Genomic DNA, 13,344 nt, shown 5'->3' with positions numbered 1-13,344 from the left:
TGCCATCATCGTCTCCAGATTACGTATAGGCATACATCACACTGAACTTTTTAAAGAAAGAAATCATTGATGCAAAGCATTATTTGTGATATCACATCTATATCATTATCTCACGCTTCGAATGACCATCTCATCCCACCATTTGATGATAAAGGACAAAGCACACGACCGTGACACTTTTCTCATAAAAGTTTTGTTTTACAATTTTTTTAAGTAGCTAAGCAGAGGAGGGGGTGGTTGGACACCCCGCCCCTCCTCTGGATCAGCCCCTGTACGTGGTTGTCCACAAAGCATCCCCAAGATGACTATCCGTCGCGATATTCTCCATACATTTCGTATGTGCAACTAATTATTTTAGAAACTTAATTAGGAATAACTATATAGTTCTTGATGAAAGTTCACAGAAGAATAAAGTCAGTGTTTTTATTTTTATTTTCCGTGTTGTGTTAATTATCAGATATAACTGTATTCCCGAAAGGTATTTATTGTCATACTGATATTAAAGTTACAATTTCATATTTTCTAAGAAAGTCAAAACATAATTATTTCTATGTCTTTTGCTCAATAGGTTGTCAACTCACTATTATACGATCATGGGTGTCATTCTCACACTTAAAACTCATTTACACCGGAAATAATAACACAATTACCTCCCTTGTTTTCTATTCTCCACCATGGAGTAGCTATCTTCAACCGTTTGAATTTGAAGATGGAAATGATATTTTTGCCAATTTCTCAACTGGCAAGAGTGAATTATAGGATTAATAGGATTATTCTTTAACAAGGTAGGACTGTTTATAGATACCATCTATTTTAGGGCTTTATTTTAATACATTTTAAAAATATAACTTAAAAATATGAAATTGTAACTTTAACCTCCTAATATACATTTTATCATTTTAATGATAAACAAATATTTAAAAATATTAGTACTACAAGACCCTGTTATTATTTATATGTAAATCTGATTGCATTATACGATGACATCATTATACTAGACACAACGTCATTCTATTTGACATCATTATTGTTCTTAAAGGTACAATTATCTCCGGTACAACAAGCTAGAATGATGATCCTTTAGTGGCATTTAGCAATTGGAAACATTACAAATTAACATATAAGTTATGGAGCAACAATAAATTGTTGTCCCATAGAACTGTGTTAGTTCTGTAATGCTAGAATGAATCAATTTGAAAAATTGTTAGACTCAAATGTATTTAATAAATGTACTTTGGTTTTCTTGTGGTCTATATTTAACCTTTCAGGTTGCATGGTTGAATTTTAATATTGACATCTTTGTATTATACTTTATACACTATTACAGACTGCATTTGGCATAAGTATATGCAACACCATTTCCATTTCACATCATTATGTTTGAAACAGCATTCCCATTTGATATCATTTCAATGGACTTCTTTTCCATTTGACAATGAATGAATGAAATGCTGTCTAACGTCCCACTTTCTGTTCCCTTTTACAGAATGAATGAATGGAATGGGGTTTAACGTCCTGCTGGTCTAATCCATTTGACAGTCCACATAATAAGTAACATTGCGTAAATTGAAGGAAATAACATTGCGATATAATTACCCAGGGCCCCCTGCCGTATATCAGGTTCACAAGCTCTGAAAGTAAAAATGCGAACAGAAGGATAACGTTGAAAATATCCGCGGTAATTTGAAAAAAAAAATACCAGTCAAGAACTCTTGAGACCGCGGACGGAGGTGACGACAATGTACGTCCATATATATAATGTAGTCGTACATAATCATTATTTCAGGAACAATATTGGTGTACCTATAACCTCGTATTAAATTCTCTAAGGAAAGGACTTCATCATTTATGTTATTTATAAAAAGATATGACCATCCCAGCCAGACTGTCGGTACCAAGTGGAGCGAAACATCAGTTTTATATAATATATATGAGTGTTTTCAAGTCTCCAGGAATAATTATATTGTGCCAAGCCTCATAACCATAACACACACTCTTTTATTTCATTTTGGAGTATATTATGTGTACTTTGTATTGTACTTTGTATTGATATACGTACATTTTTATGAAGCAGAATTCAAGACACAATTCTAAATATATCTCTAAAAACACTTTTCGACATAACAGACATTAATTATTAGTCCATTCCAATCAATACTGGTTTTGTTTCCTTGCCCTGAAAATATGGCTTCCAGCTATCCCATATTTAAGACACAATCAATAATTTTGACAGTAACTCTGTCACCATCCCGCGCCCTTGGCACTTGTTTGGAAAGCATAAGGAAAAAAACAACTTCTTGGAATATCAATATTTTGAACAGTTTATGAGATTTGCTCCAGAAACAAAGTCAAATTTGTTTCCATGGAAACACAAAAAAAATATAAATCCCAGAAATTCTTAAATAGCAACAGGCACAACTACTGTAATGGGTTGATGTGTGTACAAAGTTTCCAAAAGATATCTTGAACGGTTTATGAGTTATGCTCCAGAAAAGAAATCGGGACGGACGAACCCCATTTCAATATCCCTCCCTAACTTCGTTCGGCGCGGAATACCTATTTAAACGTATAAACATTCTATATATATATGGCCTGTTCCTTAAATAATGGAAATCGAACAAAATACAAATTCAAACTAAGGAACGGGTCATCATATATAGACTGTTTATACGTTTAAATAGCTAATTTACTATAATATGTAAGTAAGAAGTTTAAACGCATTGAAGTAAGCCTATATCAGTATACGCATTACTTCGTTTGGATTAAGTCGCGATTTCCGCTCCATAATTATTACATTTATAATTAATCTACAATTAACCATTTGTCAATATCATATATACCATTTTGCTTTTTTCTTCAGTTCAACCGTGTCGCCTCTGGTGGACAATAAAACTACAAAATTTGTTTTGACACAGCTAGTAAAATAATAACATACAATTATTTACCCCCAGCTGATTAGTACTTCTTAAATATTGATGACAGCGAAGGAATATTATAAAGCAACTGATCTTGTTTTGGCTGAAAAATTATCTAATGTTGACATACTGAATAGTTCATTATTGTATTAAATCAACAGGGATTTTAGTCTTTAGAAATCGGGGGGGGGGGGGGCGAATGGTTAGCACGCTCGCGCTGTATCATAAGGCCTGTCATTGAGTCAACTGGCGTGGTTTCGAATCCCCGGTTGTACGTGACAAGGAGTAGGGTCGCCTGTCCAACCTCGTGGGTTTTCTCCGGGTCCTCCGGTTTCCTCCCACCGCTAAAGACCCCTACGCGCAGACGAATTATTGAAATAAAATTAAACCATGTGTTAGTCCCGAAATGACCTGGTTTGTGTCGAGTGGACGTTAAACCCCATTTCTCTCTCTCTGTGTAGAAATCGGTATATTTCACAGATTATCAATATTATATATAGTAATTTATCAAGCGAAACAACCATTAAAAAAAATCAATAAGTCTGGTCCATAGAGAGTTTTAAAAGGACTGGGTCAAGAAGCATAACCCTGGCGTCGCCTTTTTTTTCTTACCAAGCAACGCAACAAAGTTAAATTTTGAAACAATTCCATCATAATCATTGTAGATAGACATAAGTGACAACCATTTACTAGGGTATAATGAAATGAATGGGTATTTTTATGAACAGGTATCCTGGCACTACATCTATAAACCATCTATAAATATTGCCCTGTGTCCTCAGCAGCGGCCACAATAAATAATTTCAGTACTCAACGCAGGGGCCACCACCACCATAATTTTTTTTTTTAATAATAATAAAGGGAAAGCATATCCACTAAACTAATCCATGGCCATATAGGCCAAAAATGGAAAGATTTCAAAATCGCCTTCTATAATAATATACAGAAACAATAATACTTTAAAGGCAGTAATTAGTAACTTGATATATAGTACAGAATATAATGGAGGGAGTCGAGGTGACTCAGTGAGTACGACGCTGCCTCGCTAGACTGGAGGTTTCGGATTTTCTCCCGGTGTTGGTGGAGATAATTCCTGTTCAGTTGGGATGGGACAAAAAACCGAGGCCCCGTGTGCACATTGGCGTGACAGTGGGAATTCTATATAAGAGTAGGTAGTAGCGCCGCTGTCCGTCTTCATTAGCCCAGTTTGTGCTGAAAACAAGTGGTATATAAACACCACCGTCTTATCTTTCAAGGTGCATCAATATTAATTTACCGTAGAATAGTTGGAATCGATGTTATTGTTGTTTTATACAAACTTATTTTCATTAATCTGCCCGCGATATCACGTTGTTTGGAAACGGATGTTTACATAGTTACTTTCAGTATAATATAATGTGGATTGTAGATATAATGACTGACTTAAGATGCGCAATCGCCCAAGGAATCGGAATGCCAATTTTTTTTTGGATCATACATGAATAAGTGAAGCCCTAGGCTTTTTTCGATTGTAGATTGTAGTACATGCACAATATGCCTCTTCTATATACATAATCAAATATTTACAATTGTCATAATAAAAGTGAATAACAAAGTATATGACATGGATACCAATAATGAGCCTATAGAAATAAATTCCCTGAAAGCGTAGCGACGTAGACAGTTGCTGGGAAATTAACAATAACATAAAACACATAATATAACCATGACCATTCTTACCTAAACAGAAACGTTATCACCCTTACCAAGAAAATAAATGTAATTGATTTTGATTCAGGTAATATCTGAAATGAAATGAAATGGGGTTTAACGTCCTACTGTTCTTCTCCTAATCTGGGCTAATGAAGACGGGCATACGCCATACAGTGTGCTATGGGGGAAATTTTGCCCGGGCAGCGGCGCTACGGCCTACTCTTATATCGAATTCTAACTGCCAAGGGATTTTTTACGTGGACGCCAATGTGTACACGGGACCTCGGTTTTTCGTCCCATCCGAACGACTAGACATCTGTCCTTGTCAGGCCCTTCATCCTGCATCTCCGACATGGGGAAACCACGCTGGAAAATCTGAATGAACTTTCTCGGCCAATGCAGGGATCGAACAACCGACCTCCAGGCTAGCGAGCCAGCGTCTTACCCACTTAGCCACGTGATCCTCCAGATAATATCTTATTCATATCTTATTCATAAACTCTCTTAACTATAACCGAAAGTATATTTATACCTACTTTAAAGTTCGGGAGACAAGGTGGCTGCCTCACTAATCAGAAGGTGTTGGCCGGGAAAGTTCCTCGGGATTTTCTAGTGTGGCTTTTCTTTGTCGTCAGTGGTGAAGGACGTGGGGCAGGACGGGTTGGGGGGGGGGGGGGCTCTTAAGGAACAGCGTTTAGTCGTTGGACTGGGACGAAGATCCGAGGTCTCGCGTACACCTTTGACAGTTAAAATTCCACGAAGAGTAGGCGGAAACACTACTGTCCCGGCAAAAGGTTTCCCATAGCACATGGTGTATGCCCTTCTTCATTGGCTAGATTGGTGCAGAATAAAGAACACCATATTTCATTCACCAGGATGTCAAAGGATTGATCCCGGTGTTGGCCGAGAACGTTCCTCGTCGTGGATAAAAGGAACAGCATCTAGTCGTTGGGATGGCGCGAAAATAACCCTTGGCAGATGGACCCCCCCCCCCCCCATAATATAACACACTGAATGACGTATGCCTGTTTTCATTAGCCCGGGTGATGCAGAAAAGTAGGGCGTTAAACCCGATTTCATTTAATTTCGTTACAATCTTTGACAAGTAAATCCTCTTTGTACCAGAACAACCCTCAAACGATTAGTGAATTGGGGGCAGCAATCACAGGAAAAATCAGGGAAATCGACAAAGAGGAATGTGTTCGAGTAATTAGAGACTTTTGGCAAACTTAAATCCCTGGTCCATATCGCGTATCCGTATTGATTTTGTGTGTGACGTCATCAATGCGTGTGTATTTCTCATACGTGATACGACACACGGATACGGCAGCACGTATCGAACATCTTTCATACGGAAAAGGTCCGTATAACATCGTCGTCTTTTTTGCTACTTTTAGACGCTGAAATGTTGTGCCGTAGCGTTTTTATGAATCTATGTGTATCCTAGAACACGAATGTGAATATTTGGTGTTATTTTAACCATGGCAAAGACTGGAATTTAATCAGTACTTTTGATGAGCTTTTCGCGGAATTTTCATATTTTTCCTGTCTGTCTGCATGCTGGTTGATCTACGTGCTAAATATAGGAAGGTGGGACCTTGCAAATCTGTAAAAGGGGTATAAACTTTTTGAAATGATACATTAGAGAAACCAAAAATTGCTGTCGAGTTGAAGTCGAAGATTTTTTTTAATAAGATTCAACACTAAATGTTTTTTAAATTTTAAATAACTTAGCGACTGTCGAGCGACATTACTCCTTTCAGGAATTTGTAGGCTAGTCACTAACTGTCATCATGTTGTAATTGACCTCAGTTCAGCTAGCCATACGTACGCGGCCAAAACTCTAAAAACTACATTGACGCAACGTATCACGTGATGATACGGATACGTGATACGGATGGGAAAAATTCCACTTGCCAAAAGTCTCTATTGACAATTTTGCGCAACTTATGCAAGTTTACCTCCAATGCCGCGTAGCCACTTTGAATATATTTTGGAAGGATCATGACTTTTATGCAAAGCCACCCAGATAACTGAAACTTCGTAGAATGATCGTACACAGACTGATGTTTAAGTCCAGCACATTTCATCAAATTTGCTGGAACTTTGTAGGACTTATTAAAAAATGTATGGGTCCTGGGGGGTCACCCTGTATGTATATTTATCTTCCGGTAAATTAAAGAATTGAAGAATTATTCGAAGTCTGTTATATCCGAATAGAGAATTCATACCACCAATATAATGTTCTATCAGATCGTGAATAAAGGTTACAATTCAATACGAAGCGTGTGTGCCTCTATCTTTTAATAGGAACAAAACAATTTCTCTGTTTAATGTTGTTATTCGAAACACCATTTCAACATAACAGACAAGTTATTACTACAGCCGACATTTATATCTGATTTGAATAGAATAGAATTGTAACTTTTGCGATACTGATAGATGGGTATTCGTGTTTATGATTAAATAATCAGATATTTTTAATGTCAAAGGCATAGCACTTAATAAAACCTTTTCACTCAATATTGTAGGGATGGAAATAAAATGAAATGAAATGTGTTTTTTTTTCTACTTTTCTACATCGACTGGGGTAATAAAGACAGACATACGCCATACAGTGTTCTATGGGGGAAGTTTTGTCCGTACAGTGGTGCTACTTTTATATCGAATTCCAACTGTCATGGGGTTTTTTCTACGTGCACGCCAACATGTACACGGGACCTTGGTTTACGACCAATACGAACGACTAGACCGCTGTCCTTGCCAGGCCCCCCGCCCTGCACCACTGGCAAGGGGAAACCACGCCAGAATATCTCTATGAACTTTCTTGAACCCAACACCTCTAGGCTAGCAAGCCAGTGTCTTACTCGCTGAGCCACGTGATTTAAACGATTGTTTTGACTGGAATGAGAACTGTTTAAAAATTATCAGAAAACATTGTTCCGGATGGTTATATTTGTTTTCATTAATGAACATGAGTTACGGTGGGTCGATGAGTATGGTACTGACTCAATAATCACAAGGTCTCGGGTTCAATCCAGCAGGGGTTGAGCGTGAAAGTTGGGAGTCGAATAAGGAGTTGGCAGCGGCTCGGGCCCCCCCCCCCCCCACACACACCACCCTTTATAACACACTGCATTGCGTATGTCCATTTTAATTAGCCCATGCAGTTGAGACACAAAAATAAGAGGAAAGAGTAAGACTATAAACCCAATTTCCTGATTTATCTTTTTTGATTGCAAAGCGTCGCCTGCACATCGTTAATAAGTAAAAGATCTGACAAAATCACCAATTAGTAAAATACCCACTACAGACAGAAGTTTCTGGGAATTAGACCGTAATATATACAGTTTCCTAATGTAACCTTAGAAATGGGACTTTACGTCCACGCGATATCATTTCAGGACCAACAGACCCGCTTCAATTTCATTTCGATAATTCGCTTGCGCGCGCGCGAGAGAGAGCACAGAGTAAAAACACACCCTCTGTGGAGAGAGAGCGTTTAACGGCTACTTGACACAAACTAGGTCATTCCGGAACTAACGCATGGTTCAATTTTATTCAATAATACGCTTTCTCATAGGAGTCTTTAGCAATGGGGGAAAACCAAAGAACCCAGAGCAAACCAAAGATGGGGTTTAACGTCCACTCGATACAAAGTAAGTCATTTCGGGACTAACATGTTTTTTTTAATTTCAATAATTCGCTTGCGCGTAGGGGTCTTTAGCAGTTGGAGGACCCGGAGAAAACCCACGAGGTTAGAAAGGTGGCCCTATTCCTACACTACACGTAGGCCTACAAGCGGGGAATCGAAACCACGCCACTTGACTCAATGACAGACCTTCTGATCTAACGCACACGCGTTAAACCATTTGGTCACCCAATCCCCGTTATATCCTGAGAGCAGGCAAGTTGCTTGTTTTCCGTATAATCTTTTGTTATCGATGTTCACACTTTTATCTTAGTCCATTTCTCAAATTGCTTTTGATTATGAACAAATCATGATAACGTGCTGGTTAAACATGCCATCGCTAGCCTTTATTATCATAACTCAAAGGCAACGAATGAATATAATCAATTATTCAGACATACCTATTGCGATTTGATTGATTAATTGGAATTAATGCTTTATTGTGTACAGCTAGAACTGAATAAAGGCAAGGCAAAGGATTAACCGGACTGTGGTGACGAAAGTTTTCACCTATCGTTCTGCCGTCATACATCGATCGATAGCTGTAATGTGTGAGAGGACTATACCTACTAGGTCGTGAAAGAAATCTCTGTGATAGCAACAACTGAGACAATATCGACATCTACAAGACACAACAACAACGGAATTGTCATTACAAGCGGCAGGCAGATTTATAGTCAAGTGATTGGTTGTTTTGAATACGCATGCGTAATAGGTATAGGTGCGAAGAATTGTCTGTTGACGATGAAATCTCCCACATGATAGAAGACTGGTCTTGAAGCCAACCATATGACTATCAATCTTATCATTTGTTTTGATTGACAAGAAAGTTTTTCAGAATTTTATTCAAAATGGATGTTTTTCTGAATCCTGAAAGACGCTTAATGAGTATACTCGGATTTTCTTTACAAGTTCTGTTCAGTTTAATGAAACTACCATACGTCTTAACGGGTAAGTACTTTTCCTTTTTCATTTTTTAAAAAAAAAACAAAAAAAAAAAACGTAGTACATTTTTATACATTGAAATTTGTTATTGGATATTTTCCTTTCAGAAAAGTTCAAAACCGTGGCTTAGGTTAGAAATGCCATGTGTTAAATTTTCAGTATCAGACACATTTTTGCGCGGGTCTTTAATTACCTTGACATTAAATTGAGAAACAACTGACTGTTGTTACATAAACAATTATTTTTAAGCATCTGATTCATAAAAGCAGATGTCCAACCATTTTACGGCTCGCATAGAGAATAAATCACCGAGTTTGAAAACCATTTATAAAAATAAACATGACGCATCTTTTCCGTAATAAACGACATACTTTTAGATTGTTCGTAGATAGGAATTGCTACCCAATTATACGAAAATACAGCCAATGAATTTATAGGTATACCCTTACAATATGATTCTCATGTTTTCACTTCCTTTCTTCTTACTACATGTTTGGGTGGGGTGGGGGTTACCCTGAAAAGAAAACTATAATATTGGCTGAACAATTCAAAAAAAAAAAAAAAAAAAAAAGAAAGGCCATAGGCTGAGGTGTATTTGAGAAAAAAGAAATAAAATCGTTTTTAATTATAACGAACATTATTTACGTAATGTATCATTCGGGAAGAGCTGATTTCTGATAAAATAACCACATGCTAGTACGTTGCATTTCATTTAAAAAGTAAAGTTACAAAATCAATCATTGGAAACTGGAAATGTACCTTTCTATAGGAGCTGAATTTCAGGAAACCAACCTATATATATACACTTTTCCCGGGAATATAAAATGTAATCTTTTCCTTTAAAATCTGATACTGATTAGCATACACATTTAACGCTTCTAAAGAAACAGTTTTAACAATTATCAGAGATACTCGCTTAAAAACAACGTCTATGTTGGCCGATTTTGATAAAAGGGCTAACAGTCGGCGATAAACAGTTTTCAGAAATAAGGTTTTCAAAACATTTTAATCAAAGGGAACTACCTCAAGCCGTAAAAATCTATGTTTCGCAGCCTTGTTTGTCACGTGACTTGATTGAGGGGAGGTCCATTTTCAGCCTGTCCATAAATATCAAAGCCGACGTAAATTTGGAGATTATCCTCTACATATTTAGGTTCGTACGTTTAAGTATCTCGCCATGCAGTTGATCAACACGTACTAAGCGCTCCCTGCATTGTTGAGAGGACAACGAACCGACAGCCTGCTAGTTTGTAATACCATTTCTGTTTTTTCAGGGAATCCACTATTTGTCTAGTAAGATTTAGTATACATATACATGTATATACCAAAATTGACATTCTTTTGGTGGAAATAACTTCCCGCCAAATACCTTCTTGGAGAGGGGACGTTGGACAATGTTTATTAAAATTTAAAAAGATATGGGTTGTGTTCTGATGAGGGTTTGATTATCTAGAATGTTGGAGTTCAAAAATGGCCAAAAGGTTGGACAGATTCGCATTAACCAGAATTTCATTTGCAAATATTAGAAATTAAAAAACCAACTCTTTAATTATTGCATCAATATATTATAGCCGTGTCATAGCAGTTTAAGCTTAGTCACTACTGTTCGTCCTCTCTTTCATAATTAAAATGATCAGTTTTTACTCCATGAAACTATAGTTACACCTTTAAGTATGCAAATTTACGCAATGTTTACCGTGTGTTTGCATTCCGTTCACCTAAAGTCTTGCAAGGAAGAATCGATATAGAATTGCACATAAAACATGGTCTTCTATTTCTAAGATATAGACATATTTCTCTACTTATAATAATGTGATATTGTGATTGTAGTCTTTATCTTGGCTTCAGCCGTGAATAACTATTAACAATACAACTATAAACAAATCGCAATGAAAGAACGGAAATTCACACAAAATGGAGTAAATGGAATAGTTTACGCTGATGTTTTTTGTGTGTATTCTTGCTACATTCTTAGTTGTTTATAGTTGTGAAATGAAATAATGTTTATCGTCCTACTGTTCTGCTGTTCTACAGCCTACTCTTATTTCGAATTTCAACTGCCAAGGGTTCTCTCACGTGCACGCAAATGTGTACACGCACACTTTCGTACCGGACTATCCTTTCTGCACCACTGATAAGGAATTTCTTGGCCAATACCAGGAGCGAACCTGAGACCTCCGGGGTATCGAGCCAGCTTCTTACTCACTGAGCCACTGCAGATCCCTGTTTAAAGTTGTAATGTGTGTGTTGAATAATTTGATTAATGAGTCGGTGGTGGTAATTTTGATAGATAAAACCCCCATGGCCAAGAGCCAATCTTTGAATAATAGATTCCATATCCTCGATCGTGTCTTTTGGACCCATCAGTTGAGAGATATCCCTATCTACCAGAAGAAGCTTTATTTCCGTATTAGGGAGCGGATTCCACGATAAATTTTGCAGATTTGACCCATTCTCAACCGGTGTGTGTGTGTGTAGGGGGGGGGGGGGGGTAAGGTAGGGCTTCGAAATAAACTGCCCTGTCCACAAGAACGGGGCACTAATAATTATATACTGATCAGTATTGGCGCTTTCACAGGCGATAATTCTTAAAAACAGAAATCCCAAAGTGTTCTTCACTTCAAAAATTTTCATAATCCATAATGATAACTTTAGTCGTTGAAGTGTTCACACGATTGTACAAAGCGAATCAAGGACAATAACTCTATAAATGATTAACGGAAATTGTTGAAATTCAGTAAGGTTCTTAATTTCACTAACGTGATTAATGCATATCATACAGACCGGATGATAACTTGTGTCGTTAGAAAGTTCACAAGAAAGAGAATTATAGAATTCGTCAATCCCTAGTTTAGTATTTAAAAGTCTTCTCTGTCAGATTTTTTAAAATGCTACTCTGTCAGATTGGATAAAAGTCTTATGTGTCAGGATTTTTCGTCTTGGAGGCGTCATTTCTGAAAAATCTGGATAAAAACGAGTGTACTTTCAATTTAGAAAATGACATTTAGGATCATATTCCACAACCACATCAATATTTGGGTATCACCTTAACCACGGTAGAAATGTGTATGACACGTCCTTTCACATTGACACTTCTGAATACATTCCAATTTCTCCACAATAGCAATATTATTCATATAACCAATCATTGCACGGAGTAAGAACATACGACACTATATTTATGCCTTCTATAGTTCTCAAAATCAGGCCCCGAAAAATTCAACCAGCCACCAACATGACGTTTATTCAGTTGCGGATCTAATAAATTTTTCAGGAGAGGGTTTGCCCAGTACCTGAGACAATTATCTTTGGGAAAGTAGGTGTGTGTGTGGGGGGGGGGGGGGGGCTCTCCCTGTTATTCATAGAAGGGATATTATTCAACAGTGGGCGTAACAGAACTTGAACTGTTAAATGCTTCAATTAATATTATTATATGCCGATTAAAAGACGAGATCTTTTAGCATTTTGTTTCTAACTTTACATAAATTATTAACTAAATTTCAATCAACGTCACCCAATCGGAGATGGATGGGGCTGTTGTTCCTTACAATAGGTGAGAATGCTGTGATTGGACAACAAATACAGACTGAGCATATGCTGTCTACCGCCATGACGACTAGCTCCCAAAGTTACCTTTAAACCACTCGTAGAAAGCATGCATTGTTTACGAAAAGGTCGCTACATACTCATTTCGACATTTGTTAGAAACTGCAATATTTTTTTTATTTTAATATTTATGATTTTAATGAATATTCAAACGACTTGATGAATTACTCCCACTTTCATAAAATTTTAGGCAGTTTTGAAAAACAAATCTTAAAGTGGCAAATTTTTCATGTCTGAATCCACGCAAATTTCGGTCAAACTGCTGGACTCTGAGCCGAGAAAACTAAATTTTAAAATCGTTGAACAGCAGATCGGATTCAAATCCAATGAAAATCGGACACATAAGATGGCATCGAGTATTGATTATGGTCTTTTTATGTTAATAAATGTCTAATTAATAGTTTATATAACATTTCAGGCCTAAAGAAAGATCTGCAATAGGCAGATTTAGCTCTTGCTTAATGTATGTTTAATTAAGAAAACAAAATCAAAATA

The 13,344-nt window shown here is 37.0% G+C and overlaps 1 long non-coding RNA gene across 1 annotated transcript in view; it reads left to right on the top strand.

The window, feature by feature from the left end:
• Window positions 1-9,043: 9,043 nt before the first annotated feature.
• LOC126821610 (uncharacterized) overlaps window positions 9,044-13,344 on the top strand; it is a 41,227-nt gene continuing 36,926 nt past the window's right edge. Inside the window, exon 1 of the long non-coding RNA XR_007680427.1 lies at window positions 9,044-9,249. This is a non-coding gene — a long non-coding RNA (uncharacterized LOC126821610). The remainder of the gene's footprint in view (window positions 9,250-13,344) is intronic.

Source organism: Patella vulgata, chromosome 5 (genome assembly GCF_932274485.2).
Source record: "Patella vulgata chromosome 5, xgPatVulg1.2, whole genome shotgun sequence".
Taxonomy (NCBI): Eukaryota; Metazoa; Mollusca; class Gastropoda; family Patellidae; genus Patella; species Patella vulgata.
Note: the sequence above shows the minus strand (reverse complement) of the source record. Positions and strands in the feature narration are given on the sequence as shown.